The sequence below is a fragment of the Somniosus microcephalus genome, chromosome 27 (assembly GCF_052327205.1).
Source record: "Somniosus microcephalus isolate GS21.2 chromosome 27, FLI_Smic_1.0, whole genome shotgun sequence".
NCBI lineage: Eukaryota > Metazoa > Chordata > Chondrichthyes > Squaliformes > Somniosidae > Somniosus > Somniosus microcephalus.
Genome location: NC_141013.1, coordinates 25,188,667 through 25,202,719, shown reverse-complemented (window position 1 = coordinate 25,202,719; position 14,053 = coordinate 25,188,667). Strand labels below are relative to the sequence as shown.

Genomic DNA, 14,053 nt, shown 5'->3' with positions numbered 1-14,053 from the left:
TAAAAGAGGAAAGTGATTGCACCCGGTGCCATATTTGGATTGGAGCCATCAGGTTGTTTGCATAAGCTACAGTTTAACAGTCAACAGTGCATTTATTTACACTAGTCCCAGTGCTCAGTAAACTTGAATTAAAACTCTGTATCATTATAATATAATATCCACACAAATTGCTGTACAAAATCTGTACAAGTAAGACATTTTGAATAATTGGTCTTTACAAGCTCGTCATGTTCCTGGAGTAAACTTTTTAAACTCACAATATACATAACTTGCATCAGATTAAAGTAAATGTTATCTTCTAACAAAGTGATAATTGTTCTTTATAAGTAACTTAATACAAAACAAACCATGTATTCTTCTTTCCATGTTTCGGTATTCTCAAAAAATAGGACCTGACATGACTCTTTCCACCTTTGTTGTCTTAGACTTATAGCATTAAACTTTAGACATTTGGACCTGCTGCCAGTGCTGGTCTGTAATTGGCTAACAGGAGGAGCGATGTCAGAAGGGCAGGGCTGATTCTGTCAGTTTTCCTCCAGCTCCTAAAGTGAAATGCCTCTGTCAGTCCATCCAGCAGTCTAACTGAGAACTGATGAAACCCATCTGGAGGCAAATGATTTCAGGTGACAGGCAGCTCTAGGACACAAACTCATCACCATCTGCCCAGGAGAGGGCTTGTCGTTATATGTTTGGGGGCACAACAAATACAACTGGAGGCAGCTGTACCAAGGACATATGTCTTCTGAGGTTGACCCAGGCAGCTGCTTAGAGCACGTGGAAATTTGGAGCAATTGTAATGAGGTTCCAACAGGCAAGTCATAGACTCCTCCAAAACTCTTGATTGTTATAGCAATCCTACACCCACAAGATCTTTCATCAAACATGTGGGATACCAAGCTACCCAAAAAGAGCATTCTTTGAATTCTACCTGAATAACAATAAGAGAAACCCCAAATAATAAGGATACAATCATACAGCAGGGTTTAGTCCATGGTAGGAAGTGAATGGTGTGTCCTGTTGCCAAAGGAGAGTAGCACCAAAAGCTACTGTGTACGTAATTGTTCGGGATATTAAGAGACGATCTTGAGCTGCCTGGACTACTGTCCTGAGTTGTGATTTGCTGGCAAGGTTCCAAGGCACTGACAGCTAAAAGATGCAGGGATTACAACTCTGTGCCATATGATTGATGCCAGGGTTGCAGCACCCAAGAGAGAGCATCCCTGCTCTTCTGCCCTGGAAAAGAAATACAGCCTTAATCTGACAACATGTCTTGGAGATATTGAAGATAGGAATGACTGAGCCTTCACAGTCCCTGTGGACAACACCACTGGCTCTAACCAAGAAGGATGACTTGTCCCTGAGGCCCTACATAGTCTGTCACTGTTTTAATAAGGTGATGAGAGCAGATATCGACGCTGTTTCCCAAAGCAGGTTTGTTTTCAACAGTCTGTGCAGGGATTAATACTGAGTACCCTGTGACTCAAGGATATAATATTAAGTGATGAAGCTTAATGGTAAAGATCAAGGGAAATATATTTCTGAAGATGTTTATGCTATGATTTCCATTTAGAAATAGAATGCAAAAATGGACTGCTTTATAGAAATTGTTTAGAATATCTCCGCCACCTTGGTTTTCCCATTTTGTCATTGAAATAGTTCACTTGAAATTTAAACGCTGTGCTGTTCAATTGGGAAGCAAGAAAACAATGAACAGGAAACGTATTTCAGAAATATTGACATGAGGAATTTATGTATTTAAGTATTATTGGGTTTAGCAGCCCTGAAAATATGAAGCAACAAGGATTTTCAAAACTCAAATAGCATTAAAGATGCTAAGAAATATCAAGGGAAAACTGTGTAGATAGCAGATAAAGAATTTATAACGGGGACCAACAACAAACAGAAATACTCCAGTGAGTAACACTGCACTGCATAATTCACAGAGTGCTCCATATATGACTTTACCAAGCTCTACATTCTATTTATAATGCACACAGTATACAGTGCTGGTGGAGCATTGGAGTGATGCCAGGAATTTAGGTGCATCGTCAGTTCTGTGCAGAGCTTTGAAACGACTGAGAAACAAGGATCTAGAAATGTGCCCACCTCAGAAAATGATATTTCAGCAAATTAAGAACTGCTTGTAATTTGACACAGAATTGGCAGCTTCCAACAGGCCCCTCGGATGGCGTGTGTGGAAACACAGGCATTGTTAACAGAGTTTAGAGAATGGTTTGCTCTGTACCTTGCTAAACCAAGTTCTGGATTGCTTGGTGCCGATATGGAGCACAAGTAGAAATGTTTTCTGTTACCAAGGCTGACATTCTTCCCTTTGATGAAAAGACCAAATGAAAAACAGATTTAATTACAACAGTGCATATCGTGCATCATCCACCTCCAACAGGCATTAAAAATGTGTACAATATAATTCCACAATTCTGGTGATGAATCTCTTGTAAAGACGTCATCATTGAATAATTTATTAAATGAAAATACAAATAGAATAACATTTCTACATTAAATCAAAGTATTAATTAGAAAAAACCGACTGAAAGACTTTAACAAGGCAATTAAACTACTGATAAAATGCTAATGCTGCATTGAGCCACTGTTTTTATTGTTGTTAACATTTCTGTTACATATTGGAAAAGGGGTTATTTGATCATTATTGCATTGCTTTGTGGGAGCTTGCTGTGCGTAAATTGGCTGCTGCGTTTCCTACATTTCAACAGTGACTACACTTCAAAAGTATTTCATTGGCTGAAAAGCACTTTGGGATGTCCGGAGTTCGTGAAAGGCGCTATATAAATGCAAGTCTTTCTTTTTTTTCTTTATGAAGTGCTTAGGGTAGTAAACTGGATGCAAACTCATAAAATATGCCAATCCTGAATGCTGAGCTGGAGTTTGAACTAACGCACTGTCCATTAATTTGACAAGTCTCTCACAATCTGACCAAATTTTCCACAGAATCATAGAAATTTACGGCACAGAAGGAGGCCATTTGGTCCATCGTGTCTGTGCTGGCCGAAAAAGAGCGATCCAGCCTAATCCCACTTTCCAGCTCTTGGTCCGTTGCCCTGTCGGTTACGGCACTTCATGTGCATATCCAAGCACTTTTTAAATGTGATGAGGGTTTCTGCCTCTCCCACCCTTTCAGGCAGTGAGTTCATGTTCAGTCATTGGTCTGCCTAACAAAATAATGTTCTCCACGGTACATTGGACTGGCAGGAAGTCTTCTCAAACCTCAACAGATCTCATCCCTTGCCCTAAAGCTTGATTCTCTTTATCCTGTCCTTCAGGCATTTCTCCCACCTACTATTTTCTGAGCTCTGATGCATGTTTATTCTTTAGTCACTGAATCCAACAGTTTCACTTTATAACACACACATTTTTTCTGTCAGATAACTGCAATGTTCATTTTCTGCACAGCTCTAATTATGAATATTGTAAAGCAAAATCAGTAATATGTTTTGATTACTAGAGATCTGCAGACATCTGCTCTGGGCCCCTCTATTTATATTATAATAGACTGATACAGAAAAGGATATGCCGTGTAATATTACAACATTTCCTCGTGAAATCCAGCTATATGGTCTGGGGACCAGTAGAAGCGAAGTTGATGCCTTCAGAGATCTGGATCAAATAAAATAGATAGATAGGGGAATGACAGATGCATTTAATGTAGACAAATGTACAGTTATGTTCACTGGAACATGAGATACTTATACAAGATGAAGGGATGTCCATTAGCAAAAGTGGAAAAGCAAAAGGATTTGGGTGTGATTATTGATCATTCACTGGAAACATCCCATCAATATGAAGGTTTCATAAATAAAGCTAATCCTGTACTGGGTTACATCTCAAGGGCATTTGATATTAAGTCAATGCAATCCTAGTAAAGGTCACTGGTTAGGTTTGATTTGGAATATTGGATGCAGCTGAGAAAAACTAATAATGTGACCAAGCTAACATGAAGTTAGATTAATGGCATTAGAGATACAATGTGACGTGCCACACATAGTGGGTTATTTTTGCACTGTCTCCTTTTTGGGCTCTATTACTGAGTCAATTCAATTAGCCAGATTTGAAACCAGTTCTTCTCGTGTTCATGTACCAATCATCTTTGTAAATGGCCCCTGCTTCTCCATTCTCTTTATATAGGATGACATGGAGTGACTAATAGGACAATAATTAATTCCAAGAAGTCAGATAACCTTATTAACCGTGAATGGTGAAGCTTGATAGGTTTATAGATGTAATTTGAACCTAAGATGAAGTTGCAGTCTTATGCTCACTATGTATCAGTAAGTTATGCCATAATAATAAATAATAAATTAAAAATCACATAGCCTCAATAAAACAGACACATTACCAATGCCAAGTAAAAGTAAAGTTGAAGTTAGATTGGTTGAAGGCTGTGAAAGCCAGTATGAGCAGAGGTCTGAGAGTAGACATCCTGCCCATTCTGTCAGCCAAGGATGGCAAACCATAATGGGGCGAGGGACAAAACAATACATGAAAAAAAAATTAAAGTTACGCACAAAACTAATTGCGTGTTTTGTTCTGGGATCAGTTGGCTCTGGATCAGCTCCCAGTTGCACTGGGACACAAGTAATGTCACTGGACTGGAAGTGAAAGTGCAGAAACCCATTGGGTAGCAAATGTTAATGATTTACTGTCGGTACAAATATATTTGCTGATCATATTTTTCCCCCGATAGATATTGGGAGAGTACTTTTAATGGGAGGTATTGCCCCCAAACCTCTTTCTCCTTTAATTATCTGAAAACTAATGTGACAAAAATAGATATAAAGTTCAAAGAAGCCAGAAGTGCTTTAGCACTAAACTATCAATCAGCCTGCCCAGGAATCCCAAGGCAGATCATGACTGTGACAATTGAATTGGAACCTAATGACAGTTTACAATGTTGTTCTATTCAGGCATTTTTTTTTGATGGATCTGATCAATGTCTATTTATTTTAATAAAAAATTGATAAGGTTGAAATAAATAATATTTTAAGAAGCGGTGATCCATTTATTTTGAAAGCTGCAGTGATAAACCAATAAGAAGAGAACTATAATATGGTGTTTTGACACGAATGTGAAATTTTTCAGATATGAAAATAATCCAATATCAATTGTGTTTTGGGGTAGCAAAACTTTATTGCTGCTTTGGGTTTGCCGTTTGCCTTCAGCAGGTGATTGCTTTTCAACCAAACTGGCAACCAGAGATAGGACTTTTTTTTACTGTTTGATATAAAGCAGGAGACGTAGTTTGTGAAAGGGCTCACAGTGTCAACGCCAGAGAAAAAGCGTGCTCAAAGGTCAAAGCTACAAAAGCAGAGGGTCACCTAAAGGTTGATCCTGGGATGCTGCTTGTAGGACAGTTGGTACATGGTAACATGGGACAATGTATCATTGCAGCTAGACCTGAATTCATTCTTATTAGAGGACAGCTGCGGTGTGTAGGAGTGCAGTTTATACCATTACCTTATTTATTATGCAAAAACGAGATCAGATTCATATGTGAATTCTAACTAACCCAACATCTGTTCTATATAGCAAACTGGCAGAATCCCAGTCTCGGAACTGGGCTGGGCAAACCGCAGCCTCTGGAATGAATTGAAGGCTCAAGGATTAAAACACATCATCACCACCTGAATCTGGCATGTCTGATAAAAATGGCTGCTACTACCCGTTCTCATCATTAGTTAAGGTTTTCTTGTCTCTTGTGGACTCTGCTGCACAACTGATTTTTTTCCCTCTTCCTGCCTGTTCCACTACACGTTAACCAGCTCAATAAATAAAAGGGGTAAAAAAATGTACTGTGCGCGCGGTGTACGACAGAATTGAGAATGAAGCACTGTCTCCATCACGTGCTGGTTTGAATTTGTAGCTGGCCCATGAACTTGCAGACGGAGCTACAGATATATAATTATGTGCTTTATAAAGTGTTGCAATATATTACCATCTAGATTATTATCTGAATCTCTGTACTGAAAAAGCTCTTGTAAATGCGAACCACTGCAAATATTCAGGGCTGATATTTATGCCATCATAACCTAATCTAATAAAGCATTATTGTGATCCATTCACTAATTTTAGCAAAAAGTTGGTATGAGTGACATTTGTTTCTTAAATTATCAGACTGAGGTAAATATACTCTCTATTAAAGCAGGATCCAAAGATTTCCCATTATTAACCATTGTAAAGGTCCCCATCTCATAGTATGTAGCAATTTCCAAATAAATCTATTTATACCACTCCCACTGCATACCAGTGATTTGTGATAAAGGTTCACATATAATCTGTTGTCAGTTTTTTTATAGTAGAAACTATTGATTTTGTCAACAAAAGGAGCTGTCAAATAGCATTTGGACACAATTAGTGCTTTCCCTTCTAACTGCTTCTGTGTGTCTAAGATTGCTTCTGAGCATTACTGTTGATAAGATTATCTCACATCCTCTAGTATTAGTGTTGATTGAGACTCACATCGAATGTCTACTGCACTATTCAAAGGAGGAGAAAAATGAGGAACAAGTTACAATGACTAGCATGTAATTTATCAGCTTATCTTAACCAAAGGTCGCTTTCTCTGGATTACAAATACATTGATCGGTTTTGTCTGACATTCCCTTTAACAGCAAATGCTCCCCAGTAATAAGAACCCTTTGAGAACTTCTGTAAGAAAGATATTAGGCATTCAAAGGGATCTGGACAACACGAGAGAGCGGGCTAAGGAATTGAAGATAGATTTTAATGTGGATAAATGCAAGGTAATGAGTCGTGGAATAAGTAGAAAATATGGGTATGTAGAATGGGTGTAATTACTGACCATTCATTAAAGGATCCATACAATATAAAACTGTTATCAACAAGGCTAAACAAGTGGCAGTAGGCATTCTGAGGGCATTTGATGGCAATGTGAAACCGATCAGCTTAATCCTGTGTAATTTATTGATAAGACTAAAGTTAGAAAATTGTGTTTTATTTTCTATATCTTATTTTCATGAAGAGTTGCCACTTGGACAAGATACTGGAGGATTGCCAGTGCCCGTTGAATCAAAGACCAACATGAATAGGAGAAGAGGGGAGGAGCGAAGAAATTAAACAAAAAGATAATCCCAGGAACGCCCCCGGGCTAATTCATTCCACTTTCCCAGGTGAAAGATGCAATTTTACAAGGTGACGATTGTGGAAACCAGAGGGAAATTAAGGGATTAGAAAACCTAAAACATCGAATATATCAGGACTTTTCAGATTTTTCACTTTATTCAAATATTGAAACATTGAAATTTGTTTATGTTCTTGTTCATATTGGGCTTGATAAAAGACAGCACTGCAACTTCACCAGTTTTAATAAGTACCTCTTTTATAAAGTACTAGCTGGGGGGAGCCCGGCTTTGCCAGGGCTGTTTTGGGCCGGGCGGTTTAAATCGAGTGCGAGGCTTTGGGGCCTTTCTGTGTCCCTCTGTGAATCTGCTGCCAGGCAACATTTTAAATCGAGTCCCAGGCTTTAGGGCCCTGTCTGTGTCCCTTTGTGAATCTGCTGCCGGGCAACATTTCTACCCTTTAATACCTTGAAAGATGAAAGTGAAAGTACTTATAAAACATTTTTGGTAAATCTTATGTTATTTTTAAAAGAGATACTAACTTTTTCAAAGCTGGATGATCAAAGTAGTTTGAGCTGGAAGCTGAAGTAATGGCAGTGAAACAATGGCTGCCAGATCCCTGAGATGAAAACAATTAGTCCCGCCCACACACACACACACCGATTGGCCAACCATCAGGGGACCGTACTGTAGGATTGGTCAATCCTGATGGCACAGGATTGGTCGAACCTTGACGTCAGTCAATCAATGCTAGCAGATAATGAGTTTAATTTTGAAGGTTTTTTGCATAAGGCGCGAACAATTTTCGTCCGACCGAAAAGTAAATATGCTTACGAGCGTCCCGGAAGTGTAAGCTTTCTTCGGAGGTAACGCGCGCATAGGTACGCCGTATAACTTTCGAGCGCATAGCCGGACAGACGCACACCCGAGGACAGACAGACAGATAGACAGACAGACAGAACGATTCATTTATATATATAGATTAACTAAATAAAATGTGATTGCTTTTAGCAACTAATTCCACACATAGTAACAAAGTGCATACATAGTAACTCATATATAATCCTCTGAAAAGCAAATAGGTAATAATGTTCGGATTAGCATAAATTGTTATCAAGCCAATCTTGCATCTTACATAATCAGTATTGGTATCATTGGCTTGCTAAATCTTTATATGAAACTTTATTTGTTTGTCCTATCGCATAAAACAGGTTTATAGTTTTTTCCTATCTTGAAGGCAGTGACTATACTGAGGTATGGTTCCATGGGCACCAGCAACCAGTGTTCCCCCTAAGGTGCGCGGGCACGCAGCCGTGCATCAATCGGGAGGTCCCATGCAGGCTGCTCACAAGCTGTTACTGCTGGAAATACCGCGCGTGCGCGGCTGCGCAGCAAATTTAAAGGGACCGCGCACGGAAAAAAAACTTAGGGCAAACATTGCTAGCAACCTGCTCAAAACTGAGATGAGGAGGAACTACTTCACTCAGAGGGTGGTAGGCCCATGGAATATGCTGCCCCAAAAAGCTGTCGAAGCTACATCATTACATAAATTTAAAACAGAAATAGACAGTTTCCTAGAAGAAAAGGGAATTAAGGGTTACGGGGAGCGGGCAGGAATTTGGACATGAGTCTAGGTTCGGATCGGTCATGGCCCTGTGGGTAGCGGAGCGGGCCCAGGGGCCGTGTAGCCTGATCCTGCTCCTGTTTCGTGCGTCTAATTCTGTTAGATTCAGGAGATAGTCCTGTCATAGTGGATTGGCAGTTAGGATCAGATCAGCCATGATCTTAATGAATGGCGGAGCAGGCTCGAGGGGCCAATTGGCCTACTCCTGCTCCTATTTCTTATGTTCTTATGTTCTTATGTTCAACCCTAAGGTATCTCACCCAAATAGCCGTTCTACGTGTTTCAATGCTGGCAGGGTGTTCAAACACGGAATAGCTCCGCCAAAGCCACCCCTCTCCTTAGCCTTTGTCCACACGTTCACTTTCCAGTAGGAGGCACTGGTTAGCAATCCAGAGTAGGAACCCCTGGCTAATATATTTCCTCTTCCTAGCCCGTGATCTGCTGAAGTCAATTATAGCATCGACACTGCTGCCCTGCTGAGATCTGCTAACTCAACCCAGGCCAGGGATCAAAACTAGGGATCGAAACTTCCTTGTCTGTGTAACTCTGCCACTTCCTGTGATGACCTTATCCGCTGAATCAATGGAATAGCCCACCTGTCATCTTATGTAGACAGGTGTGTTCGTTTTTCTACATACATAGACCATAGAAAATGTGTTTTTGAGTCCGTTTCATATGAATACTTTATACATGCCGACTTCAGAGGGTTTTATAATAAGAGAGCCCTTTAGATCATCATCGTCATTATGGTAAATATCCATCATGGTGCAGTTAACCTAACTACAAGTTTGTTCACCAAAATTAAATTCCAACATCCCAAGGAATGAAGAAATCATTTGTTTCGAAAAGCAGTGCTGAAGAGTAGAGGCATTGTCAGCAATTAGCAATGTAATGTCTTCATTTTGTATTCTGTCTTTAGTTTCCCTCAACTGCAAAAGCCTAATTGTCTCTCTGAAGCACAATTATCAAGAGGTTTAGTGTAATTATAAATCATATTTGCTGATTCTTAATACACCAAATACCTTGGCATCATGCTTGAAAACCCAGATCTCTGATTACAGAGCAGCAGAATGCATTACCCTTAAAAATGTGTTTAGTCCATCTTGTGTCAGCTATTTTCACTATTCCCTTTGTGATTTTGGTTGTTTTGAGCAGCAGACTTTCAGCTTCAGTCACTTAATGAGTTTCCATAAGCTGCAGGTTACATGAATGCCTGGTACTGATAAATATGTCCCTAGATAGAATCCTCTTCACATAAATCTGCATCCATGTGTCAAATCACTGAGCACAACAGGCAGCATTTGACTAAAAGCAATTATGTTCCAAAGGACACCTACATTATCTAATATTACATGCTGACATGCATGCTTTGTGCTTTCTTAGAGTAGCACAGTCAAGTATTACAGTCACTGATGGTAACTCTCCCCACCCTGCTGGTTAAAATATATGATTGTATAATTCAGCTGTAGCAGTTTACTGCACAATATACCCTTGAGTTTGCAGTTCAATTTGAAGCACTGTGCACTTCTGGGCTTCCCTTTACAGATGATGAAACACACTTGCCTGCATGCTTGTAACCAATAAAACATAGTAATATTTGCATTAAAAAGGTGATGCTCCCATTTCACACTGCCTTATTTCACAGTGCACACGAGCTTTAGATAAGAGAGCAGTTGACAAGTTATTGCCTCAGAACTTAACTGATCTTTTTTTAAAGTAGTAAAGTTTTCTACGACGTAATGTACAAAACAAAAAATGATCATATATATGAATTAAAAAAACCCCATATATCTTAGCTTCTTTCCCTGTGATTTTTGTCCCTATGATTTCCCTTCTTTCTCCTGGGAATCTGCCTGGCTAAGGGCAAAAACAAAGGTTGTGGTAGCATTGTGATTATGGTACTTGACTAGCAGCCCAGAGGTCACAAGTTAAAATGCCACCCATGGGTCGATTTTAACCCTGCCCACAGAAACTGAGCTTGTGGGCAGTTAAAATTGCCCAGATTTCTTATTTCTTATGTTCTTATTACTTGCCCACCCTAGATCTGTCGGAAGCTGGCCCATCGCAATTTAACCCGCTCAACTGAGCAGATGACAAGGACACACAGCCAAGGCCAGCAGGGGCCTTTCTTACATATGCGTGAAATTTCAACTCGCCGACTGGAGCGAGAAGCCGCAGTGAGTTTCCCATCAGGCTAACCTAACGGCAAAGTGGATTGGGACAAGAGGCCCAAAATGGTAACTTTCCTTGTGGTGCCAGGAGGAGCAGAATTGCAGGATTTACCTGCCGAAAACTGACCCGGAGCTAAAATTGGGCCCTACGTCACTGAAGTAGTCTAGCAAGCCATTCAGCTGTTACAAAAAAAATGTTATGAGAATGTCGAGAATGCCCACCACCAGCAACATTCTTGGCAACTAGGATAGGCAATAAATGTAGCCTTGCTAGTGTCACCACACCTGGAGAGAACCAATATACAAGACTGTGGTGTGGAGAATTGTGGACAATCTTCTGTCCAATGGTAAAGTTATTTTTTTCCCCCAACTTGGCCATGTTCCACACCGCCTCAAACACTTTGGTTAGTCAGTGAAACATTGGTCCTGATTTAGCGGTCAGCAGCGAAGTGACGGTGTTGCTGCCTACCTCGAAGGAAGCTGCCCACAGAGTTTCAGTAGGCTCTGTGGCGTCGGTTTCCCTTTTTCCGACGTGACTTTTCATCTGGCGCCATCTATTGGGGGTCTGTGGTGTCTAGCAACAGTGAAGTCATCAAGCAGGCTGCGTAACCAATCAGCTTGAAGAATTCTCACAGATAGCAAACCAGCAAGTAAAAAGCAGGTTTGATCATTCACTTTTTAATAATTTTACAGACAGTGAAATAAAGATTGGGACATACACATAGGATTAAGGTAGAAACTTAAATAACATAAACAAACTTAAAAAAACAATTATTTAAAAAATCTATGGAATTTTTATCATGGAATGGAGGGAATGACAGTCCACAAATAAAATTAGTTTTTCAGGGTCAGAGAGGTTGTTCAGCCGTAATTATGACTTAGTACGTTGTTAAAAACTCAGTTGCACCTCATTCAAGGCTTAACTTTTTCAATGTTTTTTACAGCGAGAATAGTGCGTAAAAAGTTGAAGTTCACATCAAGTCACTGATTCTGTGTTGACTGCATCTGTAAAGACTGCAACAGTGCACCCTATTGAGGAGTAGGGTATCACCCACAGCAACTTCCACATTTCCGTGTTTAACTTTGCATGTGCGGACATCAGAAACTGCTGTCAGTTTTACACAGTAATGACGGCGAGCGCTGACATTTTGCCATCATTACAACTGCAAATTCCGGGCCATTATCTGCCACCAGTTCTGACTGCCAAACTACAGATGATTTGGAGACAGCTTGGAAGTTTGCCCGTTTTGCAGATCTATTGAGGTTACTATGAAAGTGTCAGAAAGAAACATGCTGGTTTTAGCTCAGTGGAGATCTGGTAATTGTTTTTTCCCCTATAGATTCCAGTAGAACTCAATCACCTTCTCATCACTGCTCTAAGGCTTCAGAGTTACAAATGTGCATGCAGGAGAGGGGCATGTCCCTCTTTCAGTGAGTTGCAGATGGAAAATGTGCTGTCTCTCTGATGGATTTCCACTCATCATCAGATAAGAGTTCTTCCATGTTCTCTTTCTCATGCTTTGTTTGTATTTTCTGGTTGAATGGCAATAAAGATTGAGGCAAGTTTTGGTATGTCTTTGAGGGAGGGTAGGAAAGTTCCCAGCGATATCAAAAGAGGTTGCTTTGGTACCCAGATTTCAGGATCCTGCGCTTGGTGGAATTCATGTTGAGTGATGAAAGCCTTTTTACACCATTGCCATCTCATGAGCTGAACAACCACTTCCTACAGGGCTGCCAAATTGTGGGCCATTTTGTGCTTGTAGCCCATAACAACTCACACCTGGATTATGATGCCTCAAATTCATTTCAAGTGGGACCCTTCCAGCTGGCCGTGAGAGAAGATCCATAGGCACTATCACCTGTATTGAGGCTGCCCAAACTCATTTCATATTTGACCCCTATAGCTTGCAGAGAGAGGGAACGTTCATACAATCAGTCTTTGCTGCATTAAAAAGGTAAATTAATTAATTCTACACTTCCAGTAGGAAGCTGTGCTTGAAGGGATCCTCTTCACCTGTTGGGTTAACCAAGCAGCAGCTTGATGATGTATGTGTAAATATCCATCTTGTACCACCAGACCAAAAAATAGTGTACTAGAAAACGTGAGAGATTATTAATTCTCATTAATAAAATTATGGTTCCAGCAACGTGTAAATCCCTCAGAAGTCTGTTTATTGTTTTGAAATCAGATTCAATTAAATGGGCAGGAATGGAACCAAAAGTTTGTCATCTTTAACCTTAAGTTTGGCCCAGTATAGGGCTGGGGAAAAAAGTTTTCCCTTTACTCAAAACAAAACCCATTAAGTTTACTGTATATTTAATTTATGCATCAAAACCTGTGGTGATCTCAGAATGGCTGTGTTTGAGAGTTCCATAAGGAGGAGCTGTTCCTTTACCACACTCGATTAGTTCAGTTGCAACTCTCTGCACTTCCTTGTGTTCAGTATCACTTGTATCAATAAGATATCAACAGAAGGGATAAGGATAGCAGGTCGGTGCAGAAATATAACTTAAACTTGTCGGTACAGTATAAAATACATACACCATCCAAGCACATGGTTCCAATAGTTTAAAAATGCTTCCTGTTTACTCCTAATATCTGGAAATCCTGATCCACGCATAACAATTACATGCATAATCTCAATTCAATTATAAAACACTCCAATTATTCATTTTTTTTTATTACTCAGCTCACTGAATGTTGTTGCTTCAGCACATCTCTGCCTTTTGTACACTGGTAGCATTTTTGTAAAAGATACATTTTGCAGAGCAAAGTGTTTTAGTCTAGATTCAGGCACAGCATGAATAATCAGCTGGGCCGATGTGTAAACATTACAAATTGGTCGTTATTATTTATTTATTTTCAGCTAAAGACCTTTGCAACAAGGATAATCAGGAACAACATATATATAAATGATTAATCACAACAGGGATAAAAGCAGAAGCAAACCACTTACAACTCACATCGTCCAATGTAAACATTCCATGACACAAGAATACAGCAACAGAACGAAGCAGGTATAAGGGTCTCAATGGACAAGAGTAGGTTGAACAACTCCTGACCCCTTTTCTAAAGGACAAGCACTTCAGCTCTGTCTCAGGGCTATCAGGAAAGGCTGTGAAGAGAACATGCACAAACATGCGAC

General features: G+C 39.9%; 1 long non-coding RNA gene across 1 annotated transcript; it reads left to right on the top strand.

The window, feature by feature from the left end:
* Positions 1-1,018: 1,018 nt before the first annotated feature.
* On the top strand, positions 1,019-13,208 carry LOC147100083 (uncharacterized). Its single transcript, XR_015073828.1, has 4 exons — positions 1,019-1,431; positions 7,016-7,163; positions 9,167-9,352; positions 10,779-13,208. It is a non-coding gene; the product is annotated as an uncharacterized LOC147100083 (long non-coding RNA).
* The last annotated feature ends 845 nt before the right edge of the window (positions 13,209-14,053 follow it).